This window comes from Chelonoidis abingdonii, chromosome 4 (genome assembly GCF_003597395.2).
Source record: "Chelonoidis abingdonii isolate Lonesome George chromosome 4, CheloAbing_2.0, whole genome shotgun sequence".
Lineage (NCBI taxonomy): Eukaryota > Metazoa > Chordata > Testudines > Testudinidae > Chelonoidis > Chelonoidis abingdonii.
Genome location: NC_133772.1, coordinates 130,656,192 through 130,675,085, shown reverse-complemented (window position 1 = coordinate 130,675,085; position 18,894 = coordinate 130,656,192). Strand labels below are relative to the sequence as shown.

General features: G+C 43.9%; 1 protein-coding gene across 6 annotated transcripts in view; it reads left to right on the top strand.

The window, feature by feature from the left end:
• The window catches only part of BEGAIN (brain enriched guanylate kinase associated), a 263,709-nt gene that overhangs the window by 115,614 nt on the left and 129,201 nt on the right, over positions 1-18,894 (top strand). The window lies entirely within an intron of this gene.

Sequence of the window (18,894 nt, the reverse complement as noted above, 5' to 3'; positions counted from 1 at the left end):
GGCCTTAAACTCTCAAACTTATTTCCTTCTTTGGTCTGACACACCCCCAAGTTGATTACCTTTGGAAAGCCTAGCAAATGTGCTGTTTCTTCCTAAGGAGGCTGACTAGTAGGGAGGGGTCTTTTCATGACTAACACCACCACTGTTTTCACTGCGACTCAGGACTGTAACATTGGAGTCATCACTGATTGCTCCTTCTCCCTTGTCCCATGCAGTCTGGCTGGGACTAAGAACGCACATAGGGAAAGTGGGGGTGAGAAGGTGCGGAATCTGGACAGTTAAAAAAATGTCAAAGTTAAAATTTTCCACAGGGTAAAAATGAATTTTCAAGTTGTGTTTCAAATTTGAGATTTATTGCAGTTTTTGAAAAGCTTGTTTGTTGCTATTGAATGCACTAGATTGCATGTCTAACGCCATCCCCACCCGCATACACTGTTTTCTCTCATTTTTCCTCTTTTCACTTTGTACTTTTTTAAAAACTTCTCCATCTTTGAAAAAAGCGACAGACTGGGAGGAATGAAACACCAACTTTGCCGCTCTCCCTTTTCCAAATGTGGAGATGATTTGGAAACAGAGTTGCAAGAAGGAAGGGGCCAGAGAGGTGTAGAAATACATACAGGCAGGGACCCCACTCATCTTCTTGCACTTAATGGCAAAACAGGAGGAAATGACGATATTTCAAAATTTTAAATTGTCTCAACTATTTCATGTAAAAGTTCCCCAAGAATAAGTGGAAAAGTGTTTCATTTTAAAAATCTATGAAATGGAAATAGCATCAAAATTTTTGCCATTTGTTAACTCTCTCTAACACTAATGTTAAGAACTACACAACATAGCAGACTATATTTTTAAGATGTGAGCTCAAACATACAGTAATAAACCTGCTGGTGTGTTAATGCATACCTTCTCAACCACAGCTGAGCTGAAAATAAAGGATCTAGGCCCAGATCCTCAAAAATATTTAACCTCCTAACTTCCATGATTTCAGTGGGAGTTAGGCACCTAGATACCATTAAAAATCTGACTGTTAGTGCTTGTGCAGCCTCTCCCCATGATGTGGCTCAAGTCTCCTTCCTGGTGCATGTTATTTGGAGTTACTTCTCCCCTTTGATGGGTCCTGGGTTCTTGTGCAACATCAGGTGCCTCCACCCAAAGTGACTCCTCTGTGTCCACAAGAGATGCTGTCCCTTGGGAAGTTAGTAATATTATACTCCTTGTCAGGAGGGTAGTATCCAGTACATACAAATCTGGGTACATCAACACAAGTCCCAGAAAAGAAATGACACTTAAAAAAAACTCCAAAGAGGGACTTTACCCAAATTCTATCTTCCTGCTCCCAGTAAGGACAGAGTTGTGTTAACTAATAAGTATACTAAAACCTGAAGAAATTTCCCACCTCTCACAACTCTTCCCAGCTGCCAGCTCCCTGTCTGGCATCTTCCCGGGCTAAGGATGAGTCCAGAGATGAGTACTGCAGCATTGTGAACATCAGACAGCTTTAACAACAACGGTGGGGGGGCCTTGGCGGCAGCAGAATCTTTGGTCCTGGCTGGAGCAGCATCCTCTCCTGTATCCCTGGTTTGGAGGTCTCAGCTGGCTCTTGGTAGCCCATCCTGCATCAGATCTCTGCCACTCTGGATGCTTGTCGCTATAGGGCTGGAACTGCCTGGCCCAAGCACTAGATCCCACAGCAGTTCCAAGACTCACTTTGTGGGGAGGGGGGAAAATCAGACAGACTTCCTGAGCTGTTCAGCTTCCTCTCTACTCCAAACTCAGACACAGACTAGGTTTAGTTTGAGTCAGGCTGTCCCTTGCCACTGAGGAGCTGAGCAGCCCTGGCTTATCATTGGCCCAGTAAACTACTTGTCACATCATCCCATGCAGAAGCCTCCCTAATGGACTCCGCAGGCATTTCTGGTCCATTCTGCCCTCACTCCTGACTCTAAGCATGCTGGGAAATGGTGTCTGATGGTTCTGTTAGTTGGTACTGTCTTAGTCCATAGGACCCCCCTAGAAGCTCAGTCCAGAGTTCTAGAAGCTGGCAAACTCCCAGTGGAGATTACACTTGAAATATCTACAGCACTTGCCTCTGAGCATGCTACTAGAATCATCTGTCTCCCACACATCATAGTGACTCTTCTATAATTTTTTCCTGTGTAATTATTTCTTTGTATAACAATAGTAGCCAGAGTCTCCAACTGAGACTGTACAGTGTGAAGAACCATAAATCACAACACATGGTGAGACAAGGTCCTTCTCCTGATGAATTTACAATCTAAATAGACAAGACAAACAAAAGGTGGGAGAGGATACAGAGGTGAAATGTCTTGCCCAAGGCTACATGGCAGGTCAAGTGTGTTAAGACTGGATTGCAGATGGTTATTTATAGCTGGTATTAATAAAAACAAACTTACTGTTACAACCCAGAAAACAGATATCAACCAATCTTTCTATAGTCTATGCAATCAAGGGACAATAAACTGTTTTTCAAATTAAAAACCTTCCACGGGAAACAGACTCTGCTAACTTAAAGTTATCTCCATTTGTTTGGGTGGCATAGGATTCCAGCCTCAAATATTAGCTACATTTTAAAACTAGCGTTTTTTTAAAAAAGGATCTTTAGCAGTTATTTGTTTTATGCATTGCAGGAGCACCCAATCTTGGGTGAGGGTCCCATTGTGCTAGGTGCTGTACAAACAAACCAAAAAGAGGCCCTGTCCAGAAGAGTTTACAAACTACTCACATTTCCACTTACATATATACAAGCTCTGTGAAAGGTTTTGTGGCAATATCAAACAATTAAGTGCAATTCCAGGGGGAATTATCCACAGATCACACACACCTATGTACAGTATTTTAACTACTTTTGCTACAGCACCAACAATATGCTACTCGCAAGAAATTAGTGAAAATATTAAAACAGCACAAATATGTGAACAGGCTCTAACCAGCAAATAGATTAAATCCTGAGATGCTTATTCAGTTTGAGATTTTGCTGCAGTAAAATCAGAGTAATAAAAAATAGCTCAGTATTCTATAATTAACATTATTTTTTATCACAATAGCATATTTCTTAAGTGGTATTGTAGGGTTCTAGATAAGGGGTTTGGGGTACAGGAGGGTGCTCTGGGCTCAGAGGGCACAGTTCCCAGCTAACAGGGGCTGCGGAGGTGGCGCTTGGGGCAGGGGCAGCATGCAGAGCTCCCTGGTTACCCCTATGCATAGGAGCCAGACGGGGACATGACAGCTGCTTCCCGGGCGAGCTGCGCAGTGCAGAGGCTAGCAGGAAGTCTGCAGTCCAGTCAGCAGTCCTAACTGGAACTGCCAGGATCCATTTTTGACCAGATGTTTCTGTCAAAAAACTAGATACCTGGTCACCTTAATGATAACCTCTAGCAAGATTCAAAGCAGGGCTCCTATGGAATTCAAATTTTTTATCAGTGACCTGGGAGAAAAAATTACTGAGAAAGTTTATAGATAACACAAAGATGGGGAGAGTAGTAAATGAAGATCACAGAGGTCACTGATACAGAGTAATCTGAATCATCTGATATGCTGAGTACAAGCAAACAATATGCATTTTGCTAGAACTGAATGCAAGGTCAAACATCCCAGAATAAGGAGTGTAGGCCATACTTACAGGATAGGAGACTATCCTGGAAGCAGTTACTCTCAAGAAGATTTGGGGCCCATGTTGGTTAATCAACTCAACATGAGTTTTCACTGTGACACTGTGCCCAAAAGGGTTAATGTAATCCTCAGATGTGTGAACAGAGAAATCTTGAGTAGGAGGAAGGTTACATTATCTCTGTACTTGGCACTACTCGTGCAGACACTACAGAAATACTGTGTCCAATTCCTGTGTTCAGAAGTCAAAGATATTGAAAAATTGGAGAGGATTCAGAGAAGAGCCAAAAGAAGTATTAAAAGGATTGGAAAACATGCTATAGAATGGTGGACTCACTACTGGTGCACTCCTCATGACCAGGCATAGCATAGCAGCTCTTTCCTGTCCAGCACCTCATGTCAAGGTCACTCTGGTCCGTGGTGGTCTGCCTCTTCTCATGATTCAGCCCTCCAGTCAGGTCACTTTAAAATCTCTCTTGCAGGAAGACAGAATGATTTGTTGGACTTTCTCAGACCTTGTATCAGGTCTCGGGCCCCCAAGTCTAGGTCCAGAAATCCTTACACCCCACTCTCTGGGCTCTGAATTTCCCTTATCCTCTTTTATCAGGGGACTTCACACCACCTTCCCATTAGTGGGTAGGGGAACCCAGGCCCACCTTTGACAATGGGTTCCCCTCTAGTGACTCTAGAAGCAGCAGGTAAAGTCTGCTTGCCACACTTTGCTATTAGCCCATGTGGACTCTTGCTTACCATTAGTCTTTCTTCAGGCCTTTTCCCCTAATCCCTTCCTGGGCTCTTTGTACAAGTAGCACGTCCCAGGGCTTCTGCCCAGAGATCCGTTTCCTATCCTTGTGTCAGTAGCTTGCTCTAATCCTGCACTTCCCAGGTATCTCCACTTTCTAGGGTCAAGAGAGGGACAGAGTTCTTCCCTCTCTTGTGAGTTGGGTGAAACTTTGTTATAGGATTAAGACTGATGGTGTGAACTCACTCTTCAATTAACATAACTGCAAGCATAAACCCCCTCTGAGACAAAAGCGCTGTGTGAACCTCCCAGGAGTTTTTGCTGAGTGTTGTTTTGGGTAGGTGTGTTATGCCTGCACAAACACGAAGAAACTGAGAAGAAACAGGAGAGAGCACACACGTGTGCCAAAAGGAGTAGCTAAAAGCACAGCAGCTGACCCTGGAAGAAAGCGAGAGGGAGGTTTGTGTGTCAGGGATGCAGTACTTCAAAGTGGTATGGCTGCAGGGACCAATTCCACCAGATGACTCAGGGGTTATGGTCCTTCACGGATTGTAGCCATTGGAGGGGCATGTGATCTGTCACTAGCTGGAATGGTTGGCTCCACTGGGAATAATGCAAGATCTCCACAGCCCACTTTTCCACAGGACCCTTATTCTGTCACTGAATAGGCATCTTCTTGGGACAACAGCTTCTTGCTGAGATATAGGATGGGATGTTCCTCTCCCCCTATTTCTTGCAATAGTAAGGCTTCAAGGTCGACATCCAATGTGTCCGTTGTAAACTGAAAGGTTCTGAAAAGTCAGGGTGAAATAAAATGGGTTCCTTCACCAGCTTTTTTTTTTAAATCCTTGAAAGGTCTTGGCACAGGCCTTGATCAACCAGATCTGCCTGAGTGAAACATCTTTTACTAAGTCTGTTCAGGGTGTGGCTATGGTGGCAAAATTGAGTATGAACACCCTATCATGCCCCACTTGTCCCAGAAGCATCATATTTGTTTCTTCATAGAGGGGTTCAGGTATTTTAACAAGGCCTTTTACCTTCCCTAATAATACGAGTACCCATGCTCCACCCACGGTGTATCCCAGGTAGTTCACTTCCCAGTTGGCTAATTGACATTTATCGGGGTTAGCCATCAGCCCAGCCTTGTAGAATGCTTGTAGAACTGCTGTGAGGTGTTTTATGTGGTTGATCCATGTCCCGCTCTAGATGATTGTATCAAAATAAGCAGCCACATACTATGTTCACACAATACCTTATCCATTAACCTCTGGAATGTAGCTGCGACCCATGCAGACTGCAAGGTGTTATTCTAAACTTGAATAAGCCCAGGGGCTAGAGAAGGTCATCTTTTCCCTGGATTCAGGAGCAAGGGGGATCTGCCAGTTCCCTCTCAAGTTAGGTCAAGAGTGGATATGCCTGGGCAGCCTCCAGACTCTCCAGCAATTCATCAACCTGTAGGGTTGAATTTGGATATTGTATTCATTTTTCAAAAGTCGATGCAGAACCATGTTGAGCCATCCTGTTTAGGCACAAGCACTATCAGACTTTGCCACCTACTGTGTGACTCCTCAATGACCCTTGTGACCAACATGTTCTGTAGCTCTTGTCACACAGTCTCCCACATTTTTTTCTGGTTAATGGTTGCATGCTTTCTCGCACTTTCTGGCTGCGTTCAGTCTCCATACAGTGGAACACTGGGTACATGCAGCCTGGTTGGTGCCAAAAAATGCAGAGATGAATATGCTGATGAGTTTGCATATTGATTGATATGGTCCCCCAACGGAGGAACCGTCATGGCACGGGGGCCACATTCAGGCTCAGGAGGGAACAGAATGATGATGAGTCCCTCCCATTCTTTCCATACCTTCAGTAAGTTGACATGATATATTTGGGTTGCTTTCCTCTTCCTAGGCTGGCAAAGTTCATAACTTCCCTATTTCAAAAGGTCCCTGTCATTGGGCCAACAGCTTGGATTTGGAGATAGGTAGCAGAAATAGAACTTGGTCCCGCAGTTGGAACGCTCAGATACAGGTGCCCTTGTTATAATTCTTCTCCTTGTTGTGTTGCTCCTTCAACAAGTTCTCCTTTGCAAACTCGCCCAGGGATTTTTCCTTCTCTCTTAATCATAATAAATACTGTATTGAGTTGGTGGACTTTGACTCCTGCCCCTCCCATTTCATGATTCAGATCTAATATTTCCCAGGGTTGTCTCCCAAACAAAAACTCAAACGGGGAAAATCCTGTAGAAGCATGGGGATCTTCCTGTATGGAGAACAGAAGGGAGGTTAGGAACAGATCCCAGTAACAAGAATGGGAGGTCATGAACTTATTTAGCATCGCTTTCAAAGTTTTATTAAAAATGCTCCACCAGCCTGGCAGTCTGTGGGTGATAAATGGATGTTCTTAGAGGTTTCACCTTCAGCAAGTCTTCAGTAACTGTGACATAAAACTGTTATGTGAGTATCTCGTTAGGAATCCCTATCCAAGCAAATACTTTCATCAACTTGGTGATGATGACTGCTGCCTTCATAAGTGGAGAGGTATCAAGGGTAGTGTGTAGTATAGTGCATTATCACTAAGATATATTGGTATCCTGCTATGCTTTCCCCTCAACCCCAAAGGGCCTATTAAATCCATTCCTACTCTTTTGAATGGGGACCTACCATAGGGAAGAAGTACTAGAGAGGTCTAAGAAACCTTCCTCCAGCTTTCCCACTGACATTTGGGGTCTGAAGCGCACTAGTCCCACACTTCCTGGTGGACATCATACCAATAGAATCTTAGGGTCACCCTTTTCAGTGATTTTCCCCACCGAAGATGTCCTCCACTGGGTATCACTTGGGCCAGCTTTAACACCTCCCTTCAAAACTTTTGAGGAATAAGGGGTTGCATCCAGGCTTGCCCCATCTGTGGGTCTTTCACCACATGGTATATTTTTTTCCTTTGTAATTTAAAGTGTGGTCATTGTTTCAATAATCATGGATCTTGTACTTCATCACTGACCCGGGTGAGCTGTTCATAGGCCTGACTCAATGTCAAATCACTCTGTTGCTCAGCGATGCAGTCAGCTTAGCTCAAGAGCAGGTTGTGTCAGGGGGTGGGGTATGTTGGTCCTTAGCTCAAGCCCCTGCAGGACATGAGCAGGGTCATTGACTAGTGATGTGGAACTATTACCCGAGGATGTTGATGTTCCTTCCCCTGGGTCATTATCTCCAGCTAACCTGATCAACTCTGGGGGTCTCCTCTCACTGTGTCTTCTGCTTCTCCCTCTCTCCCCTCTGGGATCTCTCCCCTCATCCTAATCCCATCAGTTCCCAGATGAACTACCAGTCTACCCTGTGATAACTGGGTGAGACTAAGTTCGGGGCCACCCCTAGGTGAGTGGTAGCTGTATGGATCTGTATCATTACCTGGAATTACCTTGTGGGTATGGATGTACATCCCATGGATGTATTGAAGGAGTATAGTGCCCAAAGGTTCTCTCTCACCCCCAGCTCTCTGACCATTGTCTGACTACAGCCCATGTCTATTAATGGCCCCCATTAACCTATACCAGAACCACCAGTTTGTCTGATCCCCTCTTGCAGGGTCTGGATTTGACTACCAAAACCTGTCCATGCTTACAATCTTTATACAAACAATCTTGTTGGAAGTGGACTGGTTGACTTCACATGAAGCAGTTGTCTGACTGGGGCTTGGAGACACTCCAATTGAGCTCCAAGCAGAAGAGAGCTTGCTGGCCAGGATTCTTGCTGATTGCCCATAGACACAGTGACACTTGGAAGGTCTGTAATGAATAAGGCAAGACACCACAGGAAAAGAAAGGATAGTTAAGGAAGTTGACTGCCATGCTGGAGAACTGGACTCTATCTCAGCCTCTGCCACAGAGTTCTTATAGGATGCTGAGCATAACCGCTTAAGCAGAGCCTTTAAACCAAAAACTCTTTCACACAAGGTCACTAAACTGAATGTTCTTTGTTTTCTGGGTGCACAATGTGAGACACCTGCAACCAGATCTGCAGAAGAGCTGAACGCTCACAACTGCAACTGAAGTTAGTTGGAGCTGTGCTATGAACAATATAGAGTACTAGAAAAATGCTAAGTACCATTTCTCGCAACTTCCCAGGAATCCTTTGTATCTCACAGCTCAGAACCCTCCTCACAGGAGGAAACAAACAGAATCAGCATTAGCAAATTTACCACATTGCCTGCTGGTGACTTATTACTGCTCAGCAGATTCATCGCAGTAGCTTTATACCTCAGGAGACCTTTGATCTTAACCTAAACTATTCTGCTTTCATAGCTTTAGAAAGCTCCAGACAACAGAACGAACATTAACACTTGAAACTAGGGCCCAGATCCAGAAAGGTATTTGGTCTCCTAACTTCCATTGAAACCTTTGTGGATCTGGACCTAGGTGTCCGCAACTTGGCATATCTACCATTAAAATGACTTAGAGATTCAAGTTTGTATTGAAATTTGGAAACAGATCTAACAAGCTTTATCAGATTGAATAAATGCACTTAAAGTAGCAGACCAGTGTTAGTTAAAGCAACAAGGACTTTTTTTACAGGACATAAATAGTGCTGTGTAAAAAGTATATAAATAACAATGTCAGAGCTTGGATTAATCTTGGTAGCAGATGTCTCCCTATAATAAGTGTCCATTCACAGCCCCTTCATTTCAAGGCACCCTTCAAAAAAGTAGTCAGTTTAACCCTGCCCTAATATACAGCCTGATTTTGACGTCTTTACTCCTGGTAAGTAGTAACGTACTGCCCTATTCCTTTTGAGAGCAAGAGCAAGGGTGGCAAAATCAGGCCAATTACTACTCACTTTGGGTATCTGCACAAACAGTTATTCACCTAAGCCTTGGAAAGAGAGAAAGGAGCAGTTGTGAAATATCTAACCCTCAGGAGGCAGGAGAAATGCTATCATCCTCACTGTGGCTTGTAAACATCTTCATCTCTCTTCTTGGATACCAGGAATAGTGTTTTTGGAAGAAGACTGTATGAGCCAAACACCTTTTATGCTTATCAGAAGCCTCAGCTTTTACCCATCTGCAAAAACTGGGGATTTCTTTTTTTCCATTGTGTTTTCCTCTCCTATAACATTATTAAATATGCTATTTGCAAAGCAGCTCTTCTGAGTCTGTCCCAGTCATAAACGGGTCTGTCGTCTGCCACCTCAATAAACAGAAAAGCAGCTATTTGTTCTTGCAGGACAGTGACTTAATGTATTGTGCACAGTTAACGAGCAAATATCTTGGACTTGTTTGCAAAGTGACTGTTGGTCTCAAAGTATCTCATGTGGTTCCTGGCAGCTGGGTTGGAGACTATTCAAAGTAACATATTGAATGTACTAGGCCAATAGTTTGCCTTGTAGAATAAGTGAAAACAGGTTATTACAGTAGTATATAAGACCTCACTTGACATCAGGATTTGTCTCAGTGCCATCACCCACAGAGCAGGATGCTAAGGAAACTGCTGTGTGGAAAAGCCTGGAGACAAAGAATCAATAAAGATATGAAAAAAGAGAAGGCTCAGAAAGATGAATGATATTGTCAGGCTACAGTATAATAATACAGTATTTCAAAATAGCAATCAGGAGGTTTTATCTGCATTTAATCAGGCTATTTATAGAGGAGGACTTTTTTCATGCAGGAAATAACATTGGCTGTATACTATAACTATAAAACTATTACTTTTAAATAGACTATGCTGGTTATATTGTTTTGGGAGCTAGTCCTTTATGGAGAAAAAATGATCACTGAACTGATAACATTTTCCATATTCGCCCCTCGCCCCCCCAAAAATTTACAATTTCTTATGCATGACAGATAACGTATGTATATGTTATCACTGGCAGACTAGAAAAGCACACAATTTCCCATCCAAGTTAGGAATGCTGCTAAATTCATTTTCATATTTATATGCTAGGCAAATAGATAAATTGTATAATCACTCATTCTCTCTCAACCTTGCACTTGCAAATTGGATTAGAGTGACTACAACTGACACTGATTGTCTGAGACAGGATGTTATTAAATCCCTTTGGGGGAGTTTTATAAGCTGAGATCTGTCACATTTGGAGCAGAGAGCATTTCTCTGTATTAACTTGTGTATGGACAATTATGCAGGACTTACTAGCAAAGCACTGAAAAGCAACAGAGAGTAAAATTAATATTTCTCCATTGTGTACCAGAACATTAATTTGCTTATTTCCTTAATATGCTTTGGAAAGCGTATCTGCGCGAGAACTGCTAGCTGTGTGCAATACAGAATGCATGGACCTAGCATTCCTAGGGTAGGTTCTCTTCCCACATGGACGCTAATGCTATATCACTTTCATTTTGTACCAGGTTTGGCAAAACTTACCAGTGCATTTTTAGCTATATAGATAGATTTGTGGCAGTCAACTTTTTCTCTGAGTTTTGGTTTCATATGAACTGCAAAACTCTAAAGGCCCCATGTAAAGAGAGTCTCTCTGGGGCACCTCCTTAGCCGGGCAGGGGCCCTTCACCATGCCCAGTTTCCACTACAGTGTTGGCCTAGTACAGGCCACAGCCAGCTAATCCTGGTAGTGGCCTCGCCTTTGTGGTTCTGCTCACTTTGCTTGTGGGTGGGGGGGGGGGAGAAGCAAAAGCGTAGGTCAAACACAAACCAAGGCCCTCCTGGGGTCAACAACTGCAAGGCACCATCTTACTTCAGGGATGTCTGGGTAGCAACTTTGCTGGGGTCCTTATGGCTGGGTATAGCAACATAGAATATCAGGGTTGGAAGGGACCTCAAGAGGTCATCTAGTCCCACCCCCTGCTCAAAGCAGGGCCAATCCCCAACCAAATCATCCCAGCCAGGGCTTTGTCAAGCCTGACCTTAACAACCTCTAAGGAAGGAGATTCCACAACCTACCTAGGTAACCCATTCCAGTGCTTCACCCAACTGCAACCGACACACCAGCACACTCCCAGCATGACTGTTCCATACACTGACATAGCAGCTTTCATGCAGACATATGGATGAATTTTAAACTGCAGGCTGCAACTTTTATTAAATTTTAAATACAGTGGAGGGGCACCAGCTCCCCATGACCTGTAATCTCCTATACCAAGCATTTAGGTGTTTCCATTACAAAGGTTACAGAGCTCCTAGCATATAACCCGTAACTAGTTTGGGGGTTACAGGGTTCCTATCATATAACCTGTAACTCACACTAGGGAGACAGGGCACCTACCATATAACTCATAACTCAGAGTAGGCTCTCCTCAGCCTACCCCCAAGGACACATCTTGTTCTGAGTCCTTACACCCTCCCCCAGCCAGAAAGATGGTGACCGCAGCCCATGAGGGCTGCAAGGTCTCACCCAAGCCCACAAGGGCCAGGAGGTCTCACCCAATCTCATGAGCCCAAAGCACCTCAGCAGAATCCCAATTTTTATTTCTGGGAAACCATTTATTTTATCCTTTTAACCACACTGTGAACCAGCCAAAAGGGGGCACCGGCAACTAGCTTGGGCACACACCCCTAACCAGCCCCTTGGTATCACAACTCCTGCCCAATCCTTTCCCACACGTTCCTTCGCCATATGTCAGCATCTCCATTTGGCAAATGCACACCAGGCATATCAGACTCGGAGGGCCTACTACCAGCCCACAGTTAATCCTTCAGCTGTCACAAGCCAGTGTTATAGACTTGTTGAGGCCATCACCAGTGGATACCTATTGGCAACTGCGGGAGCTTCCAGAATCTGTCAATCTGAAATCAAGACGAACCATCGGCAGACACCATTATCCACTCCTGGAACTTGCACGAAAAAGGATGTTGAAATACAGGCAGTGTAAAATGAAGGCCCTTGCCAGTCTCCTTACCCAAGTTAGCAAAATGTCTGTTTATAATATGGACTGTGGATCTGTGCATGGTTGAGAGCTGTTCCACAGGGAGGCAGCTGTGACATATTTCTTCCTTTGGGCCAAAGGATGGCTGCTTGTAGTATCCTAGAGTGGAACAGGGACTCAATTAATCACTGAGACAGCTAACCCCCGGACCACAGGGATACCACAAACACACTCCCTAGAAACTGGGAGGGAGATGGGTGTGGGAGAACTAAGTCTCAAGTTCACATTCAAATGTTTTGAGGTAACAAGGTAGAAAGGGGGGCACGTAAAAGCTCAGTTCCATGGGTTAAAGTGACTTGGTATGGATTTTTGAAGGCTGTATGCTGGATTGCTAGCAGAATGTTTACATGTGCATAGTTGACATGAATTTATGAAAGGTAATGGCAGAAAGTCTATCCAGACAATAAACTTGTCCAGGCAATAAGTCAGTGGGTTTCCCTAGGATGCCAATCAGCACCCTAGCTACACCCACTTCTGTAGGGGAGGTGATGTGCCAGTATGACAATGATCCTGCTGTATCCAAGCCAACCTTATGGACTTGTCTAATACAAGAAACCCCAAATGACTCTTTGGAACAATGTGTGAAGTGGATTTCCCACAAAGTACCTGGGGAAAGGGTTTGCTTCAAGCAAGTCTGTTTCAGCAGCCTGCCCCGGCCAGAAGTAACACAGTGAAAGCAGGGAACTGATCAGTCAGACTATATCCCCGTCCAAATGGACTGAGACACGGGTCTCCACCCAAGAGAGGCAATGACTGTGGAGCTGGAATCCTAAGTGTGGGTACCCTTGCCGAACTCCTAAAAGGAAATACAGGTGCAGTTGCCCTAAAATTGTGACATATAACCAGGAGCCATTATCCAGAACACAAAGTTCAGGTGGCCTCATGACTACCTGAGGTTCCATCAGTGTAATTTCTTTTGCCTCTTTAAGAGCCTGTGTCAGTGCCTTGACCAATTCCAGCTTCTCTGCAGATAACCTAGAAACACAACAAACTGTGTCCAGCTCAATGCCTAGGTATGTTACAACTTTGAATGGGACCGTCTGTTTTTTTCAGTGGTGATGGGGGAACCCCAAGGCACTCAGCTAAATTCGGAAGCGTGTACTCACCATTGTCTGTCCAGGGCTGGTGCTTCCATTTAGGCAACCTAGGCGGTTGCCTAGAGCACCAGGATTTGGGGGGGCAGTACTTTTCCGCCTTTGGCGGCAATTCGGCAGCGGGGGGTCCTTCCGCGCTCTGGGTTGTTGTTGGCAATTCTGCGGTGGGTCCTTCGCTCACTCCAGGACCCACTGCCAAAGTGCCCCGAAGACCAGGAGCGCGGAAGGACCCCACCCCACTGCAGAATTGCCGCCAACGACCGGGAGCACAGAAGGACCCCCGCCTAGGGCACAAAAAACCCTGGTGCCGCTCCTGTGTGTGTCCCAAGTTTTCCTGCAAATAAGTCATTGAGATTGGCCTGAATCACTTAGTGCACTATCTTGTATACGATCGCCCACTCTTTTGTAGACAGCACATGACGCTGTGCACCCCATGGGCATAGCTTTATCAAAATAGTAGTCACCTTCAAACTGAAATCCAAGCAAATTACAGTCTCTGAGATGCATTGGAAGCAACCTGAATGCAGACTTGATGTTGTATTTAGCTAACATCACCCCAGGGCCACATACCTAGACTGTGGCTTCCTCTGTATAAGATGAGAAGTATCTCATCCAACATGGGGAGGGGGAGCTATATAGTAATTTACCAATAAGTCCCAAGGGTAGGACAAGTAGTGAATAAACCTGTATTCCCCCTTCACCTTCAGTACCACACCTTGGGGAGATATGCACAATTCCAACATGGGAAGGGGCCTGCCACTCTTCCTGTAGTACTCTTTGCCCTTATGATACACTCAAAGCCTTTAATGGACTTCAAGTTCTCTGCCCTGCAGTGGCACCTCACTCCCACATGGGATTTGAAAACCAGACAAAAAAATCCATTTCATAAATAAGCTGCATCCTTTTTGTTGGGGTAGTTCAGTAACAAATTCCATAAACCCCGTCTCTTAATTGGAGAAGGAGCCTTCCCATGGTTACTACTGGCCAAAAGAAGTTCCATGTGGCCCCTGGAAGCTAGGTAATGCTAGTCATTGCACACTCCCCCCCCCCAACCTGCCCAATGGGTACCAGAGACTTCAAGGGGGTGTAGAAGAGCCATCTGATGTCCCACAGCAAGTAGACTCAGACTTTGAGGTCAGAAGGGACCATTATGATCATCTAGTCTGACCTCCTGCACAATGCAGGCCATACAATCTCACCCATCCACTTCTATAACAAACCCCTAACCTATGTCTGAGTTACTGAAGTCCTCAAATTGTGATTTGAAGACCTCAAACTGCAGAGAATCCTCCAGCAAGTGACCCGTGCCCCATGCTGCAGAGGAAGGCAAAAAACCTCAGGGCCTCTGCCAATCTGCCCTGTAGGAAAATTCCTTCCTGACCCCAAATATGATGATCAGTTAAAACCCTGAGCATGTGGGCAAGACTCACCAGCCAGCACCCAGGAAAGAATTCTCTGTAGTAACTCAGATCTCATCCCATCTAACATCTCATCCCAGACCACCAGGCATACTTACCTGCTGATAATTTGGCAATTGATCTTTGATTAATTGCCAGAATTAGGCTATCCCATCATACCATCTCCTCCATAAACTTATCAAGCTTAGTCTTGAAGCCAGATATGTCTTTTGCCCCCACTACTCCCCTTGGAAGGCTGTTCCAGAACTTCACTCCTCGAAACCTTCGTCTAATTTCAAGTCTAAACTTCCTAGTGTCCAGTTTATATCCATTTGTTCTTGTGTCCACATTGGTACTAAGCTTAAATAATTCCTCTCCCCTCTGATATTTATCCCTCTGATATATTTATAAAGAGCAATCATATCTCCCCCTCAGCCTTCTTTTGGTTAGGCTAAACAAGCCAAGCTCTTTGAGTCTCCTTTCATAAGACAGGTTTTCCATTCCTCGGATCATCCTAGTAGCCCGTCTCTGTACCTGTTCCAGTTTGAATTCATCCTTCTTAAACATGGGACCAGAACTGCACACAGTATTCCAGATGAGGTCTCACCAGTGCCTTGTATAACAGTACTAACACCTCCTTATCTTTACTGGAAATACCTTGCCTGATGCATCCTAAAACCGCATTAGCTTTTTAAACGGCCATATCACATTGGCGGCTCATAGTCATCCTGTGATCAACCAATACTCCAAGGTCCTTCTCCTCCTCTTTACTTCCAACTGATGTGTCCCCAATTTATAACTAAAATTCTTGTTATTAATCCCTAAATGCATGACCTTGCACTTTTCACTATTAAATTTCATGCTATTACTATTACTCCAGTTTACAAGGTCATCCAGATCTTCCTGTATGATATCCCGGTCCTTCTCTGTGTTAGCAACACCTCCCAGCTTTGTGTCATCTGCAAACTTTATTAGCACATTCCTGCTTTTTATGCCAAGGTCAGTAATAAAAAGGTTAAATAAGATTGGCCCCAAAACCGATCCCCGAGGAATTCCACTAGTAACCTCCTTCCAGCCTGATAGTTCACCTTTCAGTACAACCAGTTGTAGTCTCCCCTTTAACCAGTTCCTTATCCACCTTTCAATTTTCATATTGATCCCCATCTTTTCCAATTTAACTAATAATTCCCCATGTGGAACTGTGTTAAATGCCTTACTAAAATCGAGGTAAATTAGATCCACTGTGTTTCCTTTGTCTAGAAAATCTGTTACCTTCTCAAAAGAAGGAGATCAGGTTGGTTTGGCAAGATCTACCTTTTGTAAAACAAGTGTCTCCTTCCCTCACTTCTGAGGCTGTCCCCCTTTCACCACCAGCCCCATCGAGTTCCACCACCTGTTGAGGCAGGTGAGTGGCATTTAGGTTGCCACCAATTCCATATTCAGGGGAAATCCTCCAGGCTGAATCTCTGGCTAGTTTAAGTTCGTTTTGTGAATTGGAGAATCCAGTCCAGTGGTTGTGTGTGATCCCTTGTGAAGCTTGCAAGCCTTGCTCTTTCTTGCCAGAAAAATGTTTGCGGGGGGTTTTTGCTTGGGTTTGTTGGGGTTTTTTTTATTAAACTCATTGGTTGACAAGTTTCACTAGTTTTGGAAAAAATCTTTGACTGAATTCTCTTTGTTGCCTTTGGAAGACATTAAGAAGCTAGTTATTTAAATGCAGTCTCCAGTTATGTACCTATTGATCTGCAGATACAAAATGGAGGCTGCACTGAGACCTTTTTCAAATGCAGCAACTTAATTTGTACTCCTACAGGTTTGTTTTTTCCCCCAATCACCACTTGATAAGAATGTGAGCACAGAAAGAAGTACCATAAGTGTTGGTGTATATCAGGTAATGAATTACACATATGTTAATTAATTAAGAGGCACAGAGTGGGCTGGATAATCACAGCAGGAAGGCAAAGACAGAAACAATCAAACATAAGATTGACAGCTCACTAAAAAAGCACTCAGCACAAATGTACAATAGAAATTAGATATTTCTCCTTGCCTCCTTTCTTCATTTTCAGGTTTGTCTAATCTGTAAGATAGTGTGATGGAGAAAAATCCAGTGAATCTCAGGCTGTCCCTTATTTTTACATCCTCACAGATGTCTGCCCACACATGATCCATGTCAGACTCCAAACTAAGAGAAAACAAGCTTCTCAAGAGGCTGTGAGCTTTGCTCTTTTTATAAACCCTGTTACTGTCAAGTAAGTGGTAGATTGTGCCCATCTCCTATTCAGCTGAGCAGGGAAACAAGGTGTATAAGCCCCCTCTCCAGCATTTATACAATCCTGCTCAGCGAAGACAGACATATCCTGCTCTTGGGTTTGGTGCAGAACCAGCCCAGATGTCTTGAATACTTTCTTTTTTGTGCAAAGGGGTGGAGAGGGAACATTCCTGTGGCTCCACCCTCTGCTGGCCAGAGTAGGTGTTCAGGCATGTGCAGAGAGGAGAGGGAAGGAATGTAAGCTACACCCTTTTGAAGGCTGCTGTAACTTACCCCATTGCCCCTCAGTTTCCTCCCCCTTTCAGAACAAGAGGGGAGCAGGGTTTGATTGTGCTGAGGGATGTCTCTGAGATGCCCCCAGTGCTAGTCAGTCCTGGGGTAGAGCAGTTTATGTATCAGCACCTGCTCAGGGCTGTGCCTAAAGCATCATCTATCCCTAACTAATCGCAACAAGATTTCAGAGAAACAGGAACGTTTGCCTGAAATGAGTTACTGGTGGCTGAGCCATAGCACTCCAATGCTTAGTCTCAAACAAGAAACCTCAGCTGATCTTCTAAAATGACAAACTTCTCAATGTTTAATCAACAGCTGAAGCATGACAGTATTTAGAAACTAATAAGCCCTTCTCTTATTTACACTGGAGTATTTAATTTTCAACACACCAGCATGGTTAGGCGTCGTTTCACTTATTATTCATTAAGATGCTAGAGTATTGGAAGCATACCAGACCACATCGCAAGATGCAAAACTACAGCAGTTTCTTCAATCAATTGTTAATTGTGAGATGCATATAAAACTGTCCTGTGCATTGGTTACATTAGAACATCAGCAAGATTATTCCCTCATCTATAGATCATATCGATTTTTCAGGGTTCTTTTAAAGCATTCTCTGATCAGGTTCTTGTGAGTGGTGATACATAGCTAGCATTTTGCTATGGGGTTAACAGGTGCTTTGCACAATTCTTCAGTTTCAAAAGGGGAACTTTCATTTAAATTCTAAGTTAAATGGCAGGCTGCGGCCCTTATTTTCACAAGTAAAGGCATCATTCTGCTACCCACACACTCAAACAATGGGTATTATTTTTATTATCATAGGGTATTAGTCAATGTGCGTAAATCTTGTAGTTGTATCTTTAAGGGCTACTATAATCCAGAGGGATTATGTTCTTTAATTATATTATTTGCTTTGGCAAAGTCCCATTGAGCCAAATTCTGTTCTCAGATTTATCTACATTAATCTGGAATGATTTCACAGCCTTGACTGAGCAAAATTTTATTATAGTCCTCCCTGGGAATTATCTGAGGAAGGCTTTAGGTCCTCAGGATTTGGCACAAAGCTACTACTATAGTAATAAAGTATACTTACACAGCGCTGTTCATCACGGTATTCAAAGTGCATCCCTTGCTTTTGAGATGTAGCTGTTGCCAGCTTCACTTTACCTTAACAGCAGCAATCAGCAAGGTTGTCCTTTACATCGTTGTTCCAGTTCTGTTCCTTCTCAATGCAGGGTTATGCAGGTGCAGCAATTACACTCTGTTCTATATATGCATCCCACTACGTATAGAGAAGCCTATAAAAACACATGCTGATGGGTCATTCCTTATAATACTAAGCACTCTAATTATGAACACTGGAAAGTAGGATATCCTGTACACGTTGTCATTAGCCATCAGATACACTACGAGCTATATAAACATTCTTGGTTGTTAAATATGAATAGTAATTAAGTGAACAAAATCATGGTCTTTGTTTCCATGCCAAGTAGTATTAGGCTGCATTTTTAGGCATGCAGGAGAACAATCTGGATTCAGCTTGTAGGGCCATAGCCTATAGTTCTTACTCAGATATTACTCAGGAAAACCTCCCATTGA